The sequence below is a fragment of the Bactrocera oleae genome, chromosome 2, assembly GCF_042242935.1.
Source record: "Bactrocera oleae isolate idBacOlea1 chromosome 2, idBacOlea1, whole genome shotgun sequence".
NCBI classification, from domain to species: domain Eukaryota; kingdom Metazoa; phylum Arthropoda; class Insecta; order Diptera; family Tephritidae; genus Bactrocera; species Bactrocera oleae.
Genome location: NC_091536.1, coordinates 18,943,820 through 18,964,715, shown reverse-complemented (window position 1 = coordinate 18,964,715; position 20,896 = coordinate 18,943,820). Strand labels below are relative to the sequence as shown.

General features: G+C 34.9%; 1 long non-coding RNA gene across 1 annotated transcript; it reads right to left on the bottom strand.

Annotated features, from left to right (window-relative positions):
- Positions 1–1,144: 1,144 nt before the first annotated feature.
- Positions 1,145–20,745, bottom strand: LOC118683748 (uncharacterized). The gene is made up of 3 exons (XR_004979624.2): positions 20,592–20,745; positions 1,437–1,593; positions 1,145–1,354 (listed from the first exon to the last, which is right to left on the bottom strand). It is a non-coding gene; the product is annotated as an uncharacterized lncRNA (long non-coding RNA).
- Positions 20,746–20,896: the final 151 nt, after the last annotated feature.

Here is a 20,896-nt window from a genome sequence, read left to right as displayed (position 1 = left end):
GCCATCGGCAGCGCACGTAACCTTTTGTGCAAAAGGCAATGACATTCGCTCGAAGAAATCTACAGTGGAATTAAAAACGTCGAAAGACACATAAAGGAAATTTGCAAGACATATATTCGTATGACATGATGTAATAGAGGGACGAGGAGGTATAGAGAAAAAAGGGGTGTTGCGACGAGTATCTAATATCACTGCAGGGCATCATTAATTTTAATATTGTCATTAGTTAAGAAAATATACGGATGTGCATGGAAGAAAAAGGCTTGAAAATCACCTAAAAAGCGCGTGAGAAAATGTGATGTTTAATGACAAAAATAAAACGAAAAAATATGAAATTCGAGAATTCTTAATTCGGTAGATCATTTTGCGTAAATGTGCAAGTAGCTGCCGAAGTTTACGCAGATTCGCGTTGGCAGGATTATCATCAATCATAGGGAGGGTTGATTTGTAAGCTGATAGACACTGTAGGGATACAACCAAATGCTTGGAGTCTAATGGATTTTTGTTTAGAAATATGATTAATTATTGAATCGAGTTATTGAATATTTCGTGAAATAAATTTGGTGAAATTGAAGAAGAAAGAAAAAGAATACCATAAAAAATCAAGCGACAAAAGGTAAGAAAATAAAACTTAAACTACTTCAATTAAATTAAATATTTTATTACAAGCTTTATGTCTAAACTTTTTAAAGTTTTTTTTTCTCTTGTTATTATGTTAGGAAATAAATTTCTAGATTAATTTTAAGTTTCAAATAATTTTCGCTTTCATGGTAATACAATAAACGTCTCGCTTTATGCTAGAAACAGTCAACGACGTTCCGCCCTTCCGTACTTACCGCCCGTATTAAACAATGTTTGTCAAAAGTTATGCCCGTAGTGAAAACGTAGAATTAGTTGTTCTTTTTTGTTTTCATTTGAACAATGTTGTCATTTCTCAATATGTATCTATCGTTTTGAATGCATCTAGCTTTTAACTTATAATTTTTTATTATGTAAAACACCAAAACTAAACTCGCATTATTTAAAATAGTCTACCTATTTATAAATAAATGTATACGACACAAATTTTGTGTTATTTTAAGAATATTTCAAATATGTATATTCAAGTTTTTTTTTCAATTATTACAAAATATCGAGACTGGCAACCCTTCGTTGCAAGAGAGAAATCAGCTTACTCGTTTCTACCTTAAAAATTTAATATTTGCGGATATCCTACCGTACGGTCTGTAGAAGCGGACGGTAGAAGCGGTGGTGAGTATTCAATTACGATGCGCTATCATAAGATAGGTCGTATCAGCTGATTTGGCCTACGGTTTTGCGTCGGTGACTGTTTCCAGTGATCCATCTTTGAAGTCTAAAACCAAGTTTAGCCAAGAAAAAGTTTACTCTTCCACAAATGTAGATTGCAAAGCCTTCTTGGAACAGTGTATACTTACATATGGGTAGTTTGCTCAATTCATATATTTGATGGTGGATGGAACATTACAACCTCAGAAGTCACAGCTATTCGATTTTCGATTTTAATATTCACGCACTCAATCCATCCTTCCAAGTAGATTTCTAATAATAGGTTCCATGGCAATGTATGTATGTCTAAAGAATTGTAAAAAAAGTATATATGTAAAAAACGCCTAACAATTGAAATCGAATTCAATAAATCAGACTTTTGCATTCCCCGTAAATAAAAAAATTAGCAAAGCCATGGCGAATCCGCATTCAGTGTATAGTACAGTTACCACAGAAAATTTCACAATTTCGTTTTTCCAAAGATTTTAAAACTACTAATTAACATAATTTTTGGCGAGCAACCTTAACCACCCCACCGCAGTCACCTTACGAACGGCGCAACCATCAATATAGCAACAGCCGAAAACTATGCACCACTTTCATGCCAACGCGCACAGTGTTATGCAAATGAGACCTGCCGCACAAAGCGCATGCGCACAGCATCGGCAAAAGGGCTGCTGCGCCGCTCTAAGCTGAAGCGAAGAATTGCATGTGCGTGTGTGTGTAAGTGCAGTGCGCGCAGTTTATGCTAATTTATGCAAATTCACGAAATTATATCAATTCGTTGGCCTACAGTTCGATATGACTTCTACATTGATTTCATTGATTTTTCTTTCAAATGTACGTATGTTTTTCTCCTTCATCAACTACTTGTGCTTTTACTTCTCCTGCCGTAGGACTTCTTCTTTTACCGCAAACGTATTTCTGTCAAATATAGCGACATATATACTTATATATATATATGTGTATATAGATACAGTTTCGAATGAAACAAATTTGAAGTGGGGTTTTTCAATTGTCCTACTAATTGAGTTACAAGGCAAGCAGACGCATCAAGCTCGGCAGTTGCTATTGTTGGTATGCAGCGAATGTCAATTTATACTCGGAGTCACTTTCACCTTTAGTTCACGTCACCGAACTGGAGTAAGTATTGATTTCAGAGGGGCAAAAAAAACCATCACTACAGTTAACATTTTCTATTTGCATTTGAATTTGGAACAAAATTGCAATAATGCCACAAATCAGCATAAAAATAGCGAAATACAATGGCCATTGTGCCGGCGTCTGTGACAGTTGAGAGTTTTCAGTTAACGTTTACCGTACTCAGTTACAGCAGTTGTGAATGTTTGATGCGAATTTGCATATTTATGGTATATGGCGAAGAACTTCCGAAGCACATAGTTTGTACCGAAAGCTACCGAATTCGAGAATGTTGCAAAAGAGTCACATTGTTGCGTAACTATAGTTAGTTGGTCTGTGGTTAGTATAGTAAAAAATTGTAGGTTCGTTTTATATTTTAAGAGAATAAATTAACACTTGTCATATTTGAATCCAAAATTAATATTTTAAAAAAAATTTCTTCATCTACAATGTTAATCTAAAACAAGAAAAAACTCTAACTGCGGTTACACTGAAGCAATAATATCCTACACAAATACAAAAGATTCCTTACAAAAATTAAATGTTGATCGGTCAGTTTGTATATAAGCTATATGCTGTTATTGTCCGATCTCAAAAATTGAATCGGAGATTATAGCGTTGATTTGCATTCGGTTACGACAAATGTGCAGCTTCTTGTGTTGCAAAATTTCAGATCAATAACTCATAAACTGATGGACTATAAGAGTCTCCAACGTGTTCTTCTAGGAGTTACAAGCTTTGTGGCAAACTTAATATACTTTGTTCAAGTTATAAAATTTCCTCCATCCAACAAATGATTCAATTCATCATAAAACAACAAAAATACATGTACACAAGAAGTTCGGCATCTTAAAAATATGTAGTATTTTGCGAATATAAAATGAATTTTTTAAAACCTTATAAATGGTAGAAAATGCCTTGGAGCTTTGCCATTGCCTTCAGAGTACACCTACATCAGGACCACTATCATGAAGACTATCATTAAGGTTAGCTGGATTTAAACTCGTTACATATTTGATTGGTTGTCTCCCTTGTCGGATTGTGTTATTTGTGAATTGCTTGTAGCAAGTTCAAACCAAACTTTAGATTATGTTAGATTGAATAATATTAAAGTAGCTAGGAAACACACCTATGCTCGCAATATTGTGCTATCGTAACTTGAATATTGATTGGATTGCTTAAGTGCGATTTAGAAACCCGAATTGAGAGTTATGAAGCGGGTAAAAAACTTGAAACAAGTATACATAAAGAAAACTGTCAAGCAATGAGCTTCCCTATTCCACTCACCATAAAAAGGTGTTCAAAGAGATCATGATCTCATAAATTTACATTGCCATGCCCCGATTTTGAAGAAACCCCTGGACTGAACCGAAGTTGATTTAAGGGTATAATATACAAAAGTATATGCTGTCGAATTTTCGAAGTGAGGAATCCTAAAATAATAGCAATAACAAAGTAAAAATATAAACTGAATACCCTGCTACAATGTTTTCAAAAATTGATTACTGAATTAAGAAATGAAAAAGACTTTAAAAATAACCTTTTTTGTTTCGGTTCCGCTGAGTCCCTACGAATATAAATAATAATATTATAGATTTTATATGGATTTTAAAGCTGGGATGGAAAATCGTATGTTAAGTTTTTGTTCGAAAATTGTTGTGCTCAGTTATTATCATGCTAAAAATCCGAACTTTTTATTAATTTTCGAAACAATTTTAATTTTGCTCTTTGCAATACGTGTTTTTGCAATCTGATTTAGCATTCAGTTGTAATTTATATGTACACGGTATATACCCTTTAATTACTATATGTATTTATGTATATACCGTAACTTTAGTGTCAAAAAATATTCATTACCTTATCGTAATGAAGCACCTTTGGCTGCACTTTCCCAGGCTACTTAATTTGCAGTATCGCATATCGCGAGCAAATCTACAAATTGCAAATTCCAAAACATTAATAAATAAACACATATATATATGTATGTGTGTGTGCATGCAAAACCATTTATCACAACTCCAGCGTTTAGGTGCTGAATCCGGGCGCAATAATGCCCAGTGATGCATATTAAAATGCCAAACTTAATGAATTTTCCGCAAACGCAAAACCAAAACCGGTAAACTAATAAAACAACAAAAAAAAATCGCATACCGTTACATGAAAAAAAATTCCCAGCAATTGTGATGCAGAATTTTTTTTGCATTACAAAGATTTTCAATCAAGATTTTTGGCTAGAAAGCAAAGCAACAACATAAGGCGCTCGTAAAAGGGAGAAAGAATGAACCGGAAAAGGGTTGCGAAAAGTTGCCACATGCAAAAGTATGCAATTTTATTTTGCATGAGTGGAAAACCCTTTTCCACTGCAATGCATGCACACACTCATGTCCATACATTTAAACCCATGCCATTCAAGTAATCTTGAAGAACATGTTAGTGAAAAGAGGTCGCGGATTATTAATTTAATTTTTCGCTACCTACGCTGCTCCTCGCAACCCCTTTTGCGCAATTTTCATTTCCTTTCCGCAAAAAAAATCTTTTACACCAAATCAGCCTCCTTTTCCGATCGCGCTTGTTGAACTCTTTTCTTGCACTTTCACCTCATTTTTGGTTTTCTCCTTCTAATTTTTTATTGGGTGAAATTCAACGCGCATTCCACATGTAACAATTATAGGTCTGCGAATGTATCGAATTTCGCGCCAATGCCAAAGTGTGTTGCACTTTAGACAAAACACAGATTTTTTACTTTCCATTTACACTTTTCAAAGTAGATTTTGCAACATTATTGCAATATTCGAAATTTACGACCATTTCCGCTTACTTGTCAGAAGAAAGCCTTCATTACGTAATAAAAAGAAATAAAAAATATTTTCTTCAATCAAAAAAATATAACACCTTAAAGGGGGGATTATTGTAATTTGAGAAATTACTAATAGAATATTGGTTACCAATGGGGTAGCAAAATTTCGATTCTGTTGTCAGAATCATGAGTTTAAAGCAATTACATGTACTTACATATGTTGTATATTATATAAACAAATTATAGATGAACACTTTAAGTGCTTTACTCAAAAATACTTTTTTGAAAAGCTTTTCTAAGTCGGTAATACTTACAGAGCATTACGTTTCACTATTAAAAAGATATTGTTTTTTTTTTAATTACTAAAGCATACTGTTGAGCTTTGCCAAGTATCCTATGTCCTCTAAAAAACCCATAAGTAAACAATTCGCTGGTTGAAATCGCCTGTTCGCCAATTGTCAATTTACAGGATCCCTTATTAAAACCATATGCTTGATGTGTGCAAAATCTATCTTAGCCAACACCGCTATAATATAACTTTCTATATTATGATTTTTCGATTTAGTCTTTTAATGCACATCATAATAATTGTAACATATTTTGGACACTATCTCTTGCTTTGCAATCAAAAGTGTGATTTCCTTAAAACTTCATAAAGCCACAAAACCAGCTGCAGCAGAAAGTCGTGCACCGGCCGGAGATACGCAAGCAGACGTCCTAAATTCTCTTTCTCGAAACAAATCAAGATTACGAAAATAAAAGACATACAAGAAACATATGTACATACACAACTACAGAGAAATGTGGAAAGAATGAAAATGAGAACGACAATCCTTTAAGGAGCCAAGAACATCGTTGTTGCCCCTTACAACGTCAGTGGAGTAAAAAGGATTACGTAATGGCATTTCCAATTCATAAAGAGAATGAATGAGAATTAAAAAAAATATATAATATGAAATAAGCAAAAGAAATAATATATAATAAGGATCTTGTTATTTTTACAAGACCGTGCGTGCGCTTCCAATAATAGGTGAGGAACACAGAACAACAAAATTCAAAACGTAGTATTTTCCTAGCATCATTTTGCTCGCATTGTAATGACCCCAAAAGAAAACGAGGGTGGATTTTTTTCACTAAAAAATATAATTCGGTAAAAAAGAGGATATAAGAATCATTTCAAACTTCGCACAACAATCGTAGCAGCCGCCGGAGGAGTTGTGAGCGTAGAATCCTTTAGAATTTCCAATAATGAAAATTACACAAGCGCCAATACTCATGAGCTCAGCTGAACTGCGCAGCTCATCGAAGCCAATGTGTGCGTAGTACACATGTAAGCCAAAGCCAAAGCCAAAGCCAGAACCAGAGCTACAGCACGATGATTTATTTGAAGGGCTGTTTTCATTGCTGGTAAATCAGGCGTACAACGCCAACGCCAACGCCAATCCCAATACAATCAACCGATCCTGGTGACCTGATTAACTGCGTACCTATACGTACGTAAAGATGTATGAATGTGTGCAATTGGCGGATGGTTAATTTTGTAAAGGATCCTGATGTTTTCGTTGAATGATCATTGCATTATTTGCCAGAATTTTATGTGTGGTAAATTTTTGACACTTAAAATGGAAAAAAATACAATAAAAATTTTGAAAACAGTTGACAAGCGTTAAATGTGAGTATGAATTTCTTTATTTTTTGGAAAATTAATTTCAAGCATGAATGCGTTAAAAATGCTTAAAAAATAACGGGTATTAAAATGTCCACAAATGTGCGTCATTTATTCATCATGTTTCGGGTTTTCGTTCTACTGCTCATAATTAAATCTACACACATTAAAGAGCGGTTATCACCTAACTGTCAATTACTCTCTTTCCTTTCGTAGTAGCCAGTGAACCTCATTACAACACAACTTGAAATATATTGAAAACAAGTTTATCGTCAAAATCCAAAACAAAATAAGCGAAATACAAAAAAGCCAAGTTTTTTCATTCGCTGAATTAGCCGACCATCTTTCCATTGCCTCCGATAATCAAGTCCTAAAACATCTTGCGTAATCTACCTCGTAATCTAAAACTGAGTAATCCACATTTCAACTTTATATATTTATGATCTGGGAGGAGTAAGTTAAGATATCTTCTCAATTTCCTACTCAATCCAAAGTAGAAATTTTCAGAGATAATAATTTTAGATCTAATTGCTAGATTTAAAGGGAAAAATTGTTTTTATCTAGTTCAGTGAGGGAGAATATTCAGGCGTCCAACCCACTGTTAGAGTTATGAGTTTAAAAGAATGTATAATAAAGAGCCGGTTTAGAGTGGATAAGAACAGATTTAGAAATCTTTATTGTTCTTAACTAAACTGAGCTAATGCTTCTATTGTAATTGTTCTGGAAAAGTGCACCAATCATTTCATTTTTGTTCCATATTCAAAATCTAAGCTAAATAAGATAAAGCACACACGTAAGCTTACATAAATTAAAGTTTTTATATTAAAGCTTAATTATTTATAAACGACTCAAGATCTCTACCAAAGTGCCTTTGAGATTTGTCAGATTACAGCACATTTATATCTGGGCCTAACTAAATGCAACGGAACAGTTTTTATGTTACCCAAAGGATAAGATAAGATAAGCTGAGGCGATTCCTCATTGCAAAGCTTTCGCAAGGCATTTCGTGCAATATAAATTTTATAGCTTCCTATGTGGACTTTTTGGTTTCAACCTCTCTCGAGAAGATGATATATTTTGCGAAATAATATCATCAGTTGAAGTTTTTCCACATTTCACAAGAGAAGTGGTATTCGAATATGGACAACTAATATAGTTTGTCTCTAAAAATCAAAGTTGACTGAAGATATATTCATATACATATATACGCTTAATTAATGAATGCTACTTACTGATAAATGATAAATCTTCTGAAAACAGAAATCTCTAAAGCAAAACATCACATTTCTGAAGTGATTGTATTGAAATGCAATTCTATTTATTAAATGTGTCCATACGATATCTGTTATGAAACTGTTGTACCACATTTATACCCTCATTTAAATACTATTCTTTCCTCTTCAACTTCAACAAATCATCCCATTCACACTTCCCTTTTACCAAAATTACCATTTGTCACATATGCATAAATCTCCATCTCGATTTCCATGTTGACCCCGCATGACCCACAGCTCCCTAAAACTGTCAACACAAACGATCGGCCATACACCTCAGCACTTTGGTTTTCTGAATAAATAATCATATTAATTGCATTATTAGCACAATTCAAAGACATTAAGGCGAAGAGAATGGAAATGCAAGCCATGCGAAAATTTTATAACAAAAACCGAAAGAATAGTAGCTGAGAAGCGGCAAAAATAACAGCTCAATAAAGGAAAGGAAAAATTCAAATGTGAGAAAAAGATAATTTTCATATGATAAGGCAGACGATACTCAAATGCCCGTTGGGCAGATCAACGCGTTGCAATTTGAACTTCCCTCAGACAATCCTTAGAGAAATTGCATTCAATTTCTTCTTAAATACCCAAAAAATTTGTATTTGACCCGCTACATCGACCCATGCGTGATTGCTCAGGTAAAAGCCATAATAAATTGTACTTTAAGCTGTCGCCTCACACATCTGATGCGTCCGCCGTCTTGCTGTCTGCTTGCGCATTCACTCACGATTCGCACGATCATCATTTAACCTAAATGGATTTTGACCTCTGCACATTCGCAAAAGAAATGCACACACGCACAGATGTTATATACTAATATGTCTTTTGTATAGGCAGAGAATAGGGAGGATTGCAAGGACGACCGCGTTAAGCTGTGGCAAAAATGTCTTCACGGGTGATTTACTTCAGTTTCACTTAAGAATACTTACTTTGCTATGAAGCGTTTAGGCCTATCTTTATTTTTTTATAGTTATCCACATCAGTCGACTCTTAGTCAATACATATGAATGTATGTACTCTTAGACTAAGGGTTGTCAGGCTATCTTTTCGCTTTTATGCCGATCTTGCTGATCTCAATCGCAATCATTTTGCTAAAATGTGTCCAAACAAATATTCATCAATTGCTTTATCTTGTCATTATTTATTTAGGTCACAAAGTAAACTTTTCTTTAGAAAACACACATATAAATATGAGAAAAAGTTTGAGAAATTTCTTTTGTACTGTTTACCGATCGACTGAAGATCTCAGATTAAATTAGATCTAGCATTTTAGATTGAATTGCTTTGAGATATAGCAAGATCTAATTTTACAATTTTGCTATGCTCCAATAAGGTAGCTTCCCCAATTTAACTTTTCAGCCTATAATAACGAAATATCAAGAGACGGTAAACCAACATTTAGGCTATTCGAAGAATGGAGGCGATCTATGTTTTTGGGATAATGTGCAGTAATTTTGGCTTCTCAACTTTTAAGGAAATGGGGTTAGACGAATGAAAGCGCGTATAACAATTGGAAGTTAAGTGCATTTTATATCATCCAGAAAAGGTATCTCAGAAAGTTATATCGATTGATTTGAGTGAATCTTTGTAGTGTAGACCTGGGAAGTTTAAATTGACTCAAAAGGGGTCAAGGTAAGCAGATTCAGCCTTGCGCTTCACTATATGTCGGTTTCAACGCGGTGTCGGCAACAAGAAAAGGAGAAACTTTCCGAATAGTTTGATATAAGTTAATTTTCTAAGACGACGATTCTATCAAACGAGTTTCTTAACACCATGTTGGAGAAAATATTGCGATCAGCCGACTAAACCGTTCAGACACAATTTGATCTCCCAATTTAACACAGATTTGATACAGATTATTGCCCAACACAGCGCTACAATCGCACAAATATTTGAGGTCGAACCACTAATCGATCGAAATCAAGCTAATCTTAAGATAAGATCTTTTTATATTCTTTTACGTTGAAGACATACATTGTGAGAGAGCGTATTCTTTAATAATGCTGCATTTTTGTGCATAAAATGGATAAAATCGGGTGAAAACTTGCCCTAGCCCCCAAATAACTAATATCAGGGTTTTTTAAACATCTAGTTGACTGTACCCCTTATATATTGGTGAGGTACCTTATTGAAGCATTGTTTTTTGTTAATATAATAATATGTAGTAATGCCAAACATAGATAAAATCGGACCAATACTACCCCTATCTCCCATATACCTACTATAAGATTTTCAAACTTCCGATTGGCTTTATACCATATATATTGGTCAATTTGTAATATATGTTAGTAAAATTAACTGAATGTATAATATTGCATACACTATAGTGAAATGCCGAAAATATGTAAAATTGGTTCACGAATTACCCAAACTTCCATAGACTACATATAATAATTTTCATTATTCTAACAAACCTTATGCCGAATACGGCGATCAGTGTATGAGTTATATATTTATAAAATTGCTTGAAAATATGTTCTCGAGTATACCCGAGTAATGTCAAAAGTTTGTGCATTAGCACAGACCTTTCCTGCCCTCAATATAGTTATTTCCGACTTCCCATCTGTCTTTAAATCGTTTAAGTAGATCAAAATTTGTGATATTTGAGTGAAATTAAGTGCACCAGCTTTTGGCTTAAACCTTACTTAATGTAAAGATTTCTGATCCCCTGGTTGACGTTTTGCACATCATTTCAATATATTAAATTTAGCCTATTCGATTGAGTATATGTCAGATATGTCTTATTTGAAAATGATTTTAATATAATTTTCGCTGACGGGAAGTAAAATATAGTTACAAAACTTATTTAATCTATGACCTATAAATACATACTATAAGTTAATAAGATATAAATTTGATTGTAAGCCATTTACCATTTCAATAAACAATGAAGGTATTTCCCCGGCTTTGATCCTGACGAGTTGGAAGAGTATGAAATCTTTGGTTCCACTTAGCACTCCTTACTTTTTTTTAGCTGTGTTTCATAAAATACTACAATAAAATATGATAGTCTTGTTACCAGAAGAATGCGATATTTCTCTCATATACGGACTTTATTTGGTGACACACATCTGGTATTCTTCGTTCGTTATAGTATTGTTAGCATAGTTTGTCACAGGTATTGTGCTATAAGAAATGGAAGAATTGTACACCTATGAGTGGTATCGCAGCTTCGGTGCAGCCAAAGTAAACGTTTTTTCTTGTTGAATTCTTGTGTTAGAAAATATCACTTTAACAGCATATTTTAAGCAATTTCGACAGTTTGCACTATGACCTCTAATTTTATCTCGTTACCAAATCCACAAACAAACGCGTAGCACATGTGTAGACGAATTTAGATTAAATTGAACGGTTATATCGGTGTAAATTATCAACATGCAATGGGGTGAAGGGGTGGCAAATGCAGCACAACAACAAACGCATAGATGCAACGAAGCTACATATGTAGACACACTACAGCTAGGTAAACGCTTGCAAAAATGCATGCAAACTATGAGCGCAGATGAGCCGCCAACATAGTGTAATGTTTGTTTGCGCGTGGAGTGCGCATTGGTCCAGACAGGCTGGACGTGCACAAAACTACACAATTTATTAACTAACATAAGCTATTCTATTCCACGTAATTTTTTATTTCGAATTATCTACTACTACACAGACACACAACAGTCGTGTCATGACACTCAACCCTTTTCGTTACGGCGCATCACCTCATGGCAACTCTTCACGCGTCGCGCGCGGTCAACCCTTCTACTAGCATTTTTCACTGTGCACTTATGGCATAAAAGAGACCTACTTTTTGTTGTAGTTATTTTTGTACAATTTTAAAATAAAATTTAAGTTTTTAAACAACTGTTATTGCTGTTTTCGTTGGCAAAATAACCAACGAGTACCATACACCTATAAATTTAGCGAGTGTGTATGAATGTGAAGCAGGAGGGATGCTGCGACACAATAGCAGCGCAAAACAATAGGAAGAGTTGATAGAGTGAGTTGAGTTAGGTAGCTGAAATAAAAAATACATAGAAGAAAAAAGGAAAAAACTTTATGTTCCAAGCGCTAAACTGGACCTGATGACACGGCGAAGATCGTGCGCTCTGCCAGATGGAATTAAGTAACGTAAGAATTTCTGTCAAATCACGGTGTGGCGCATGCAACGCTGCGTTGGCATTTCGGAAGTGGCGTTCAATTTGTTTCTTCATGACTCAAGCAAACACACGGCAGCTGGGCAAAGAATGACTTAAAGATGAGCTGAGCTTGTGTGGCGAAAGGATTAATTTGGAGATAGACGTGTATAGTTGAGGGCAATATATGTAGCTGCTGAGGAAGTAAGGCTGTTCTTAAATGTGACGTGAGATATTGATTGGAAATACATTAGAACTAAGCTAACAGTATCCAAAACGAATTTCTAATAGAAAAGAATTCATACCAATTTAATTTAAAAGAAACCAAAGGTTAGTGCAGTTCGCACACAAGCCGAAACCTTGCAACCAAAATCAACCACCAAAATAAAATGTGAATGCAACAAGGCATATACGACAACAACTACAACGCATACTAAAATGAAGTATAATTCACAACAATAGCTGCGCGAAAACAATAAGCGACAGCAGAGAAACACACAACCATTTTTGACCACACAATCGAGCACGTTCCATCGGCGCACGAAACGTGCCAACACTGGCTCTGGCTTGTGGTCAATCAGCAGCGTAAGCAAAGCAAGCCATAGACACAAGCGCATAAATGGTGAGTGTGAGACTAAAGGATGCGCACACAACAATGTATGTTGGTGTAGTTCGCCCAACAACTGGTCAGTTAACTCGATCGCGGTCAGTGTGTTTGTGTTACCCACACGCGAGCGCTCTTCGTGCGCGTGCTCCTGCGTACTTGCACTTACATACAGGCTGCTATATCCTTGCCAATGTATTCTATATAGTTGTGTGTGAGTGTGTGTTAAATGGGTGCCTGCGCGTGCCAAACTGACCGAACGTGTCTACACCATTTAGTTCATCATTAGCTTTGTTTTGGTTGTTTTGGTGATTTTTAGGGAATTGCTATGCAATTTCAGGTTTTCTATTTACTTAGTATTCAGGTGCATTGTTTCTTTCATTTCGGTGTAAAACAATGTCTAAACATCCGGTTTTTAATCTGTTACAATTAATGGGCTTTGCGGTGGTGGATTTGTAATTATGATGTATGTGGGTTTGTATGTAAATGACAGCGCGTGTCATTACTACAAATGAGCATATATTTAAGGCATTGTAAGTTGTAATCTATTGTTTTTGCAAAGAAATATTGTCTGGCAGATGAACGAAGTTTTTACTCGACCTAACCTTTTTAAAATCGTGCAGTTTCATTAAAACAAAAAAAAAAAACGAAAAACGATAGCTTTGACTGCTCCGAAGCTATAATAACTTTCACAGGTGTATTTCCTACAGCAACTAAATCTGAAAACGTAACCCCCAAACAATTTGCATCCAACGGAAAACATTTTGCTAGTTCTTTTAATCGATCAGTTTGTAGAGCAGCTATGCTATAGGCGAATAATTAAAAAAAAAATTAAAATTTCGTGAATCAATAACTGTGGGACTAATTTGCGTATATACAGACAGACGGACATAGCTAAATCGACTCAGCTCGTCACACTGATCATTTAAATATACTTTATAGGCTCTTCGACATCCCACGGTGTTACAAACTTAATACATCTTGTTGAGGGTTTAATAAATGCAAGTAGGTTCACAAAGTTTTCAGTGATGAATTTCCCTTCAACAAAACTTGGAGTATGTGAAATTCTTCCATTTATAATTTTAAGGGTGGACTTGCCAAAAGTCGGTTTTGCTTTAAAAGCATACAAATTATTTTCACCGCATCTTATTTACTCGGAATTATGTTATTTGATTGTATTTGCAATCTAGACGATCAGCATATATTATATAGTGCTAGTGCTATCCAAAATTGAGATGGAATCATTTTCGGTATTTTTTAGACCCTTTCCCATTACCCATCATCAAGATTAATCGCCTATTCGGCCAACATGAACTTTTTTGTTGGTTATTTTTCTATGTCTAGATGAACCAAACACATGTATTATTTATACGGCATTGTCCCAAACCATGGTGAAAGCTTTTGCTAACATGATCGCACCCATATAGACAGCGTCATACCTTCAAGTATCTTTCGAAAATGAAAGCGCTTCTTAAAAATTGACGTCAGTCACCATACATTTGGCGTATGAAGAGACTTCTTCTTATTTGCTACTATGTATTATCATGTGCTAGAAATAAAGAGTTAGGTTATGTTCATGCATGTTCTACAGATTACAGTAAATCACTCTAATAAATATCATAAGTGGTGTAACCTATGTATATTTCTCTAATTTCATCCTTTTTATATCTAATGTATCTATTTTTGTTTTTCAATAAAATTATTCGTGATTTTGTATAGCAAGAATTGTGCGGAAACTATAAAATAAAGCTATTAGTTTTTTTTTAATAAAAGCCTTTGTTTTCCTTCCTTTAAACCACCAAAATAGAAGTGAAGCACAAACTATCGGCGACATCAGACAAAAGAACGTCAAGAAGAAGAGGACCGAAACAAAATTCCTATACAAAACACTCCAAGTAAAAAAATTAAAATTATGTACATAAAACGGCGAACAATAAACGATCGACAATCGGCATTCGATCAGTGCAACTGTTCCAGAGACAGTATGCGGCAGTTGCGAATCAATCAATACTTAATGGCGCAGCATGCTTGAGCTGCTAGGCGGAACCCTTTCGCGCAAGAAAACCGTGTAGAAGCGTGTTTTTTGCGAACACACACACATGCACATGCTTAGGTACTGTTTATGGTATATAGTAAAGCATAGTGGGTAACCCAATGCTTACATCGATCATTCTTCCGCAAACATAGCGCAACACTTACATCAATATATATAAGTATATTCCACACGCTGGCAACTTGGAACAGAAGGAAGCGCACCTTGACGCATAGCTCAAGAAAAAAGTTCCCACAGCTTCGCGCTAATCACGATATTTATCGCAAAATGTTTTGAAAGTCCCTCTCGGTTTTCCGCTTCTTCTTCATATGCTGCTAAAAAATGCAATTGCAAAAGGAAAAGTGCACACACAAACACACTCATATAACAACAATACAAATAATATAGTATTTTCGCATTTTATTTCTTTACTTGTAATTTAAGAGGCGATCAAATATCGACAAGGCAGACGTTTGTGGCGTCGCATTCGAGCGCCGACCCGAGTGTAGTGTGTGCGTGTGCACAGGTATCAAAGGGTGCAAAAATCAATAGACAATGCAAAAATGCATGCTGTATAGCGTAGCAGAGGTAAAAGAGAAAGAAGAAGAACTTTTGCGAAATCTCTGTCTGCACGGTGTGATTGTTGGCAAGGGCGTTGCGACCAAAAAGGATCAATTCCGATCAGTTCAATGTGTCACGTCTTATGATGTCATTTGCCAAAGGATTTCGTTTGCAATTTTTTCTTATCCCTTTTTTCGATACGTTTTGCAGAAAAATACGCAAGATAATATTTCATAAAAAAAATGTACTTGCCCTTCGGTACGCCGCACTGTGCACACAAGGACACATTTATCTGCGCTGCGATCGTTCGAAGATACTCATCGCGTTTTTTCTTCTTTACAGTAAATTTCATTCAAAGGTGAAACAAAAACAACGCTATGAGTGTAGAAAGGATAATTTCCAATTTTTTTCCTCGAAACTATTTTATTATTACAGCCCGTTTGATCGAGAAAGGGATCACAACCCTTGCGCAACCCGGCGTGCGTGAACTTTCCATTGCGTTCCTAATGATTTTTACCTCAAAATTATGTGCATTTTCCTTAGCGTTTTTGCATTTTTTTTTTGCAAGAGAATCATAAATGATGCTGAAGCTGCAAAAACATTTGCAGAAAAGGCCATAAACATAAGGTTATCAAATAGAGGATCAAAGATCGCACCAATGTCTTTGGTTGCCTTAAAATAGTATGTACAATTTTGGAAGATTATCTTATTTTTGTTTGTGTTACGCATTTTCGTTATGTGCGCTCTACTCAGCCGTGAAGAAATTTTAGCCACACAACGAAATTACCGTGAAAGACCCCAAACCCAAGGAGCCAAAGGTTGAGACAAATTTCGTGGCTTGGAGCAATTTGAGTGCGTGAGTTAAAAGGCAACTCTAATATGGTCATGACGTTTGGGTCAGAGCATTAATTTAATAGAGTGTAAGCTCAAGAAATCAGTGACCTTAGCGGATCCCATTCTGAAATACCGAAAGTTCGTAAACTTAATATGCACTTCGTATGACTAAAGTGTGTAGTGCGATTCTTAACTTACTATTTTCAATTTATTTAGAGAGCTGGCTGAGAATTTCGAAAATATTTTTTAGAAAACTAATTTGACTTAGATTGTTGAATTAATGATTGAATAAGTGCTTTACAGTTTTAAATTCTTAGCTAAGATTATATTTTGTCTATATTTTCGACTTCAAGAATGATGCGATCGGTGAAACTTTGTGCAATCGCACTACCGCATGAAGTTGATACTTGGTCCAATCTTATTTTCTCCTAAAATTGAAAACTCCAAGAATCAACGTTTCTTCGTCTTGGGTACTGAACATAACTTATGCGAATACGATTAAAATTATGATTGAGAAATTCATTCTATCACCAGACTAGACAGAAAATGTGGCAAGGCAATGGTAGAATGAGGAATATAGGAAGCAACTTAAAATGAGAAATCTTACTGAAGAACCTAAATTAGAGAGAACTTAAATTGGCTTAGGAAAATTTTCCTAATTCGAATATATGGACTGAAACACGGACAGGCGTGATTTCCAAGCACATAAAATGCTAGATTTAGAAAGTACTTTCTTGTGATCGCACCAGTTTATGTGAAACAGCACTGTTCCCACGACGACGACAGTTGGGTCTAAGTAACCGGATTGGTCATGGAACCACAGCAACAGACCGTATTTTTAGACTACCAAAAAGAGATCATAATAACAAAATAATTATCGAAAAGTAGGAGCTCAAGAGCGGCCTAAGGCTGTAGGCATTTAATAAACAATAAAATAATAGATGCGCTATTAAGATGACTTGAAGGCTTCTAAGAGTTATCAAGATATGTATTTATGTATAATATATAATAAAATTTTTGACAAAAATAGACTTGACTTGGTGTACGAGGAGCCCAGAGGGTCAAGATTCGATACAGAAATTGCCATATTTCATGCCGATAAAAAAACCATTGAAAATGTATTGATTTCGTTAAAAAATATATACAATTTTTGCACAAAAAGTAGATAAGAAGGACGCAAAGGACAATGTTGAAGAGATTTTTTCTTCTCAACAAACACGGTGATGTATTCGCTAGGTTCACATGACTAGCTGTTGCTTATCAAGTCCATCATATTCGTAATTTAGAGATTAGCTTAATGCCTAACACCCATGAAATAATTAAAATATTCGAAATTTAACTCCTAAATAGTTTATGGTTAATTAGATAAAAATGTGCGCATATGCATGAGAATACAATATAAAGATTTTCTTCAAAAAACCCACATGCAATTCACTAATTATGCACATACTTACAAATAAAGAGAGAAAAGGCATTTTTTTACATTGTTGTTACTGTCACAACGCGTTAAAAGACCTTTCACTGCATTACATACCTATAAGGGTTAATTTCTCTATTTCACGTATTACAAACGCAATATGTATGTATGTATGCATGCATATGAGTGTGTGTGCGTATGCATGTGTGAAAGACTATCTCCGAGTGACCCAATCACCTAGCGAAGCATTCAACCAACAAACCAGCCACTCACTTACTAAACCAAAGCACAAGAAAACAGCAAAACAAAAACAATAATGCAGCCGACCTTTGGTCGATGGGGATGTTCCAATAGCAACAACAACAACAACAGCGTTAACAACTAGAACAAATGCTATGCCGCGTGTAAAGAATATAATTTTAAGCATCACATTTGGGAAAACATAGAGTTGACCTTATAATAACGCAGCTTTACAGGCACAATAACAGCAACCAGAACAACAAACGCCACAAACACAATTGTTGCAACAATTTGAGAGCCAGCGTCCAGGCACGATGTGCTCGTCCTCACACACAATCAAATTGAAAATGCAACAACTACAAATATAAAACACGAATATTTATGTATGTGTATGTATGCAAATATGGAAAGGTGTTTTTGGGTTCAACCCTTTTTGCTGGTCTGCATGGTCTGCTACATTTAGAAGCATCCTTTCGTCCATCTAAACTGCCAGCCGTCCTTTTATCCGTCCCCCTGGGTGTTTTATCATATTGTTGTGGAAATTGTAGCCATTGCCCATAGCATAGAAGATGATCATAGGTATGTGTACGCAAGCGTAGTGATGTATAACAAGGGACCGGTAGCAGCAACATTCACGCAGGCGCAACTCTTGCATTTCATATGTATGGTGACCAAATCAAAAATTTAATCTGGACCGCGTCACGTCAACATCCGTGCTTTATTATTTTTCACTTTTACGCTAAGCTTCCTATTTGGCACTTATTTATTTTGCTGTTGCTTTTGTTCTTGTGCTAATGCATAGTTAGTTGCTTGAAGTCCGGCAGTACAAAACTGGTTTTAAATTTCCACCTTTTTTATTTATTTCCGTTTTTTTTTTTGCACGTATTGCTGCTGCATTCATTAAATTGGAAGCTGATATTTATGCAATAAATACACAGTGAGAAAAATCACTACAAACTGCTCACAAGGCTCTCTCTTTGAAATCAAATAATATGCAAGATTAAGAGGTTAGAATTCACGCCATTGGTGAATATCCTTGAATAATACTTTTGTAGTTAAACTATATATAAAGTCCGGAAGTTATCTATAATAATAAAATCTGATGTCTATTCAAATTTTTACGCTTTTTCTAACTTTTTCAGCGTTGTATATATGGAAGTCGGACAATAGTTTGTAGTTTAAGTGTAGTATAAGTTGACATATGTAACTCCAGAGTATTGTTAAGTCAAGGACTGTCAACTCCACGGTTTTTCTTAAAGTTATTTGGGCAAAGTTTTCCGCCTTTCTGCTGCAACAACATTATAACTTAAGCTGTTTTAAAATTTATACAAAGTTGAAAAATCGCTGAAATCTACAGTTTTCGAAACGTAAATAATAAAATCATACTGAAACCGTTAAAAAACTGTGTCACCTGTCGACATTTATTTAAATTAATACCATACATAGTTAAGAAAACTTGTTTTTATATATATATATAATTTTATACCCTAAACAGGGTATATTCAGTTCGTCACGAAGTTTGTAACACCCAGAAGGAAACGTCGGAGACTCTATAAAATATATACATAACTGACCAGCATGATGAGCTGAGTTGATTTAGCCATATACGCGAACTAGTCCCTCAGTTTTTAAGCTATCTATCTGAAATTATGTCCTTTCCTCACTAAGAAGTGATCATTTGTCGGAACGGACGATATCAGACCACTTTAGCATATAGATGCCATACAAACTGAACGATACAATGAAATCAAATGCTTGTATGGAAAACTCTTTCATTTGGCGAGGTACCTTCACGAAATTAGGCATTTTATAGATGGGATGACTATAGTATATAGTTGTCATATTAACTGAACGATCGAAGTTAAGTCCCTGCATGGAAAACTGTTTTTGTATTTTTGAAGGGTATTATAGCGTCGGTGCAACCGAACTTAACATTTTTTCTTGGTTTTCTATAATTTTATATTTTTATATTCAGATTTTTTGCTTAATCACCCTTTTGCTTTTGCATACATTTCGCAATATTGCAAAATACACATGGTATCAAATTCGTAGCCGTTATACGAAATATTTATAAGAGTACTCGCGCGTGCCAAAAAATAATATAGACAAGGATATTATTAACAACAATGAATAACCCTTCCAGGCGCATGAAATAAATAACATACAAAAAACTATATTAGTTCAGAACTGTGGTCAGTACTCGACTGACCGCTCGCCAGCGGATTAGGTTCAGTATTCAACCCTTTTGTATATAAAAGCTATCCTTGCATATCTTCCTTGTGATATATTGTATATTTAACAGATGCGCGCGACTCATTTTCATATCATATAAAATATGGTTAATGTGTTTGTGTGTAAATATATAAATAAAACGTATTTCCTATTTAATAATATGTATATACATAATATATTGATCTTTACGTACATACATACACACAAATATGTGTATTTCTGGCAGCAATATGTCTGATCTTGTACTAATCGCAAACATTATCCCAAAGTTAGCAAGGAGGATCAGTGAGAAGTATATTGGCTTGGATGGGATCCAAAGGCGATTGGACCAACATTAAGCTATTTGTAGTGAAACGAGAATTAAAAAGACACTTAATGCTTACCAAATGAATTCACTCAAGTTACTTGTTTCGTTGCCTTACGTTCTTATTAGTTATTGTAAAACCTATTTCTTTCAATTGAGGGTTTAACAACAGTTGATCACAAGGAAGTGAAAACGTTTGTTAATAAGTAAAATATAATCTTTACATATTTTCATTATTTTTGAATAAACATCTTTTGATGGAAATGAGAGTCGCTGACAACGGATATACAATGTATATCGATTGGTGGGTATAAATATCGATAAGATGTGTGCACGATAACACATTAAATTGTGAATGCGCACATCTAATAGTACTTAAAGGAA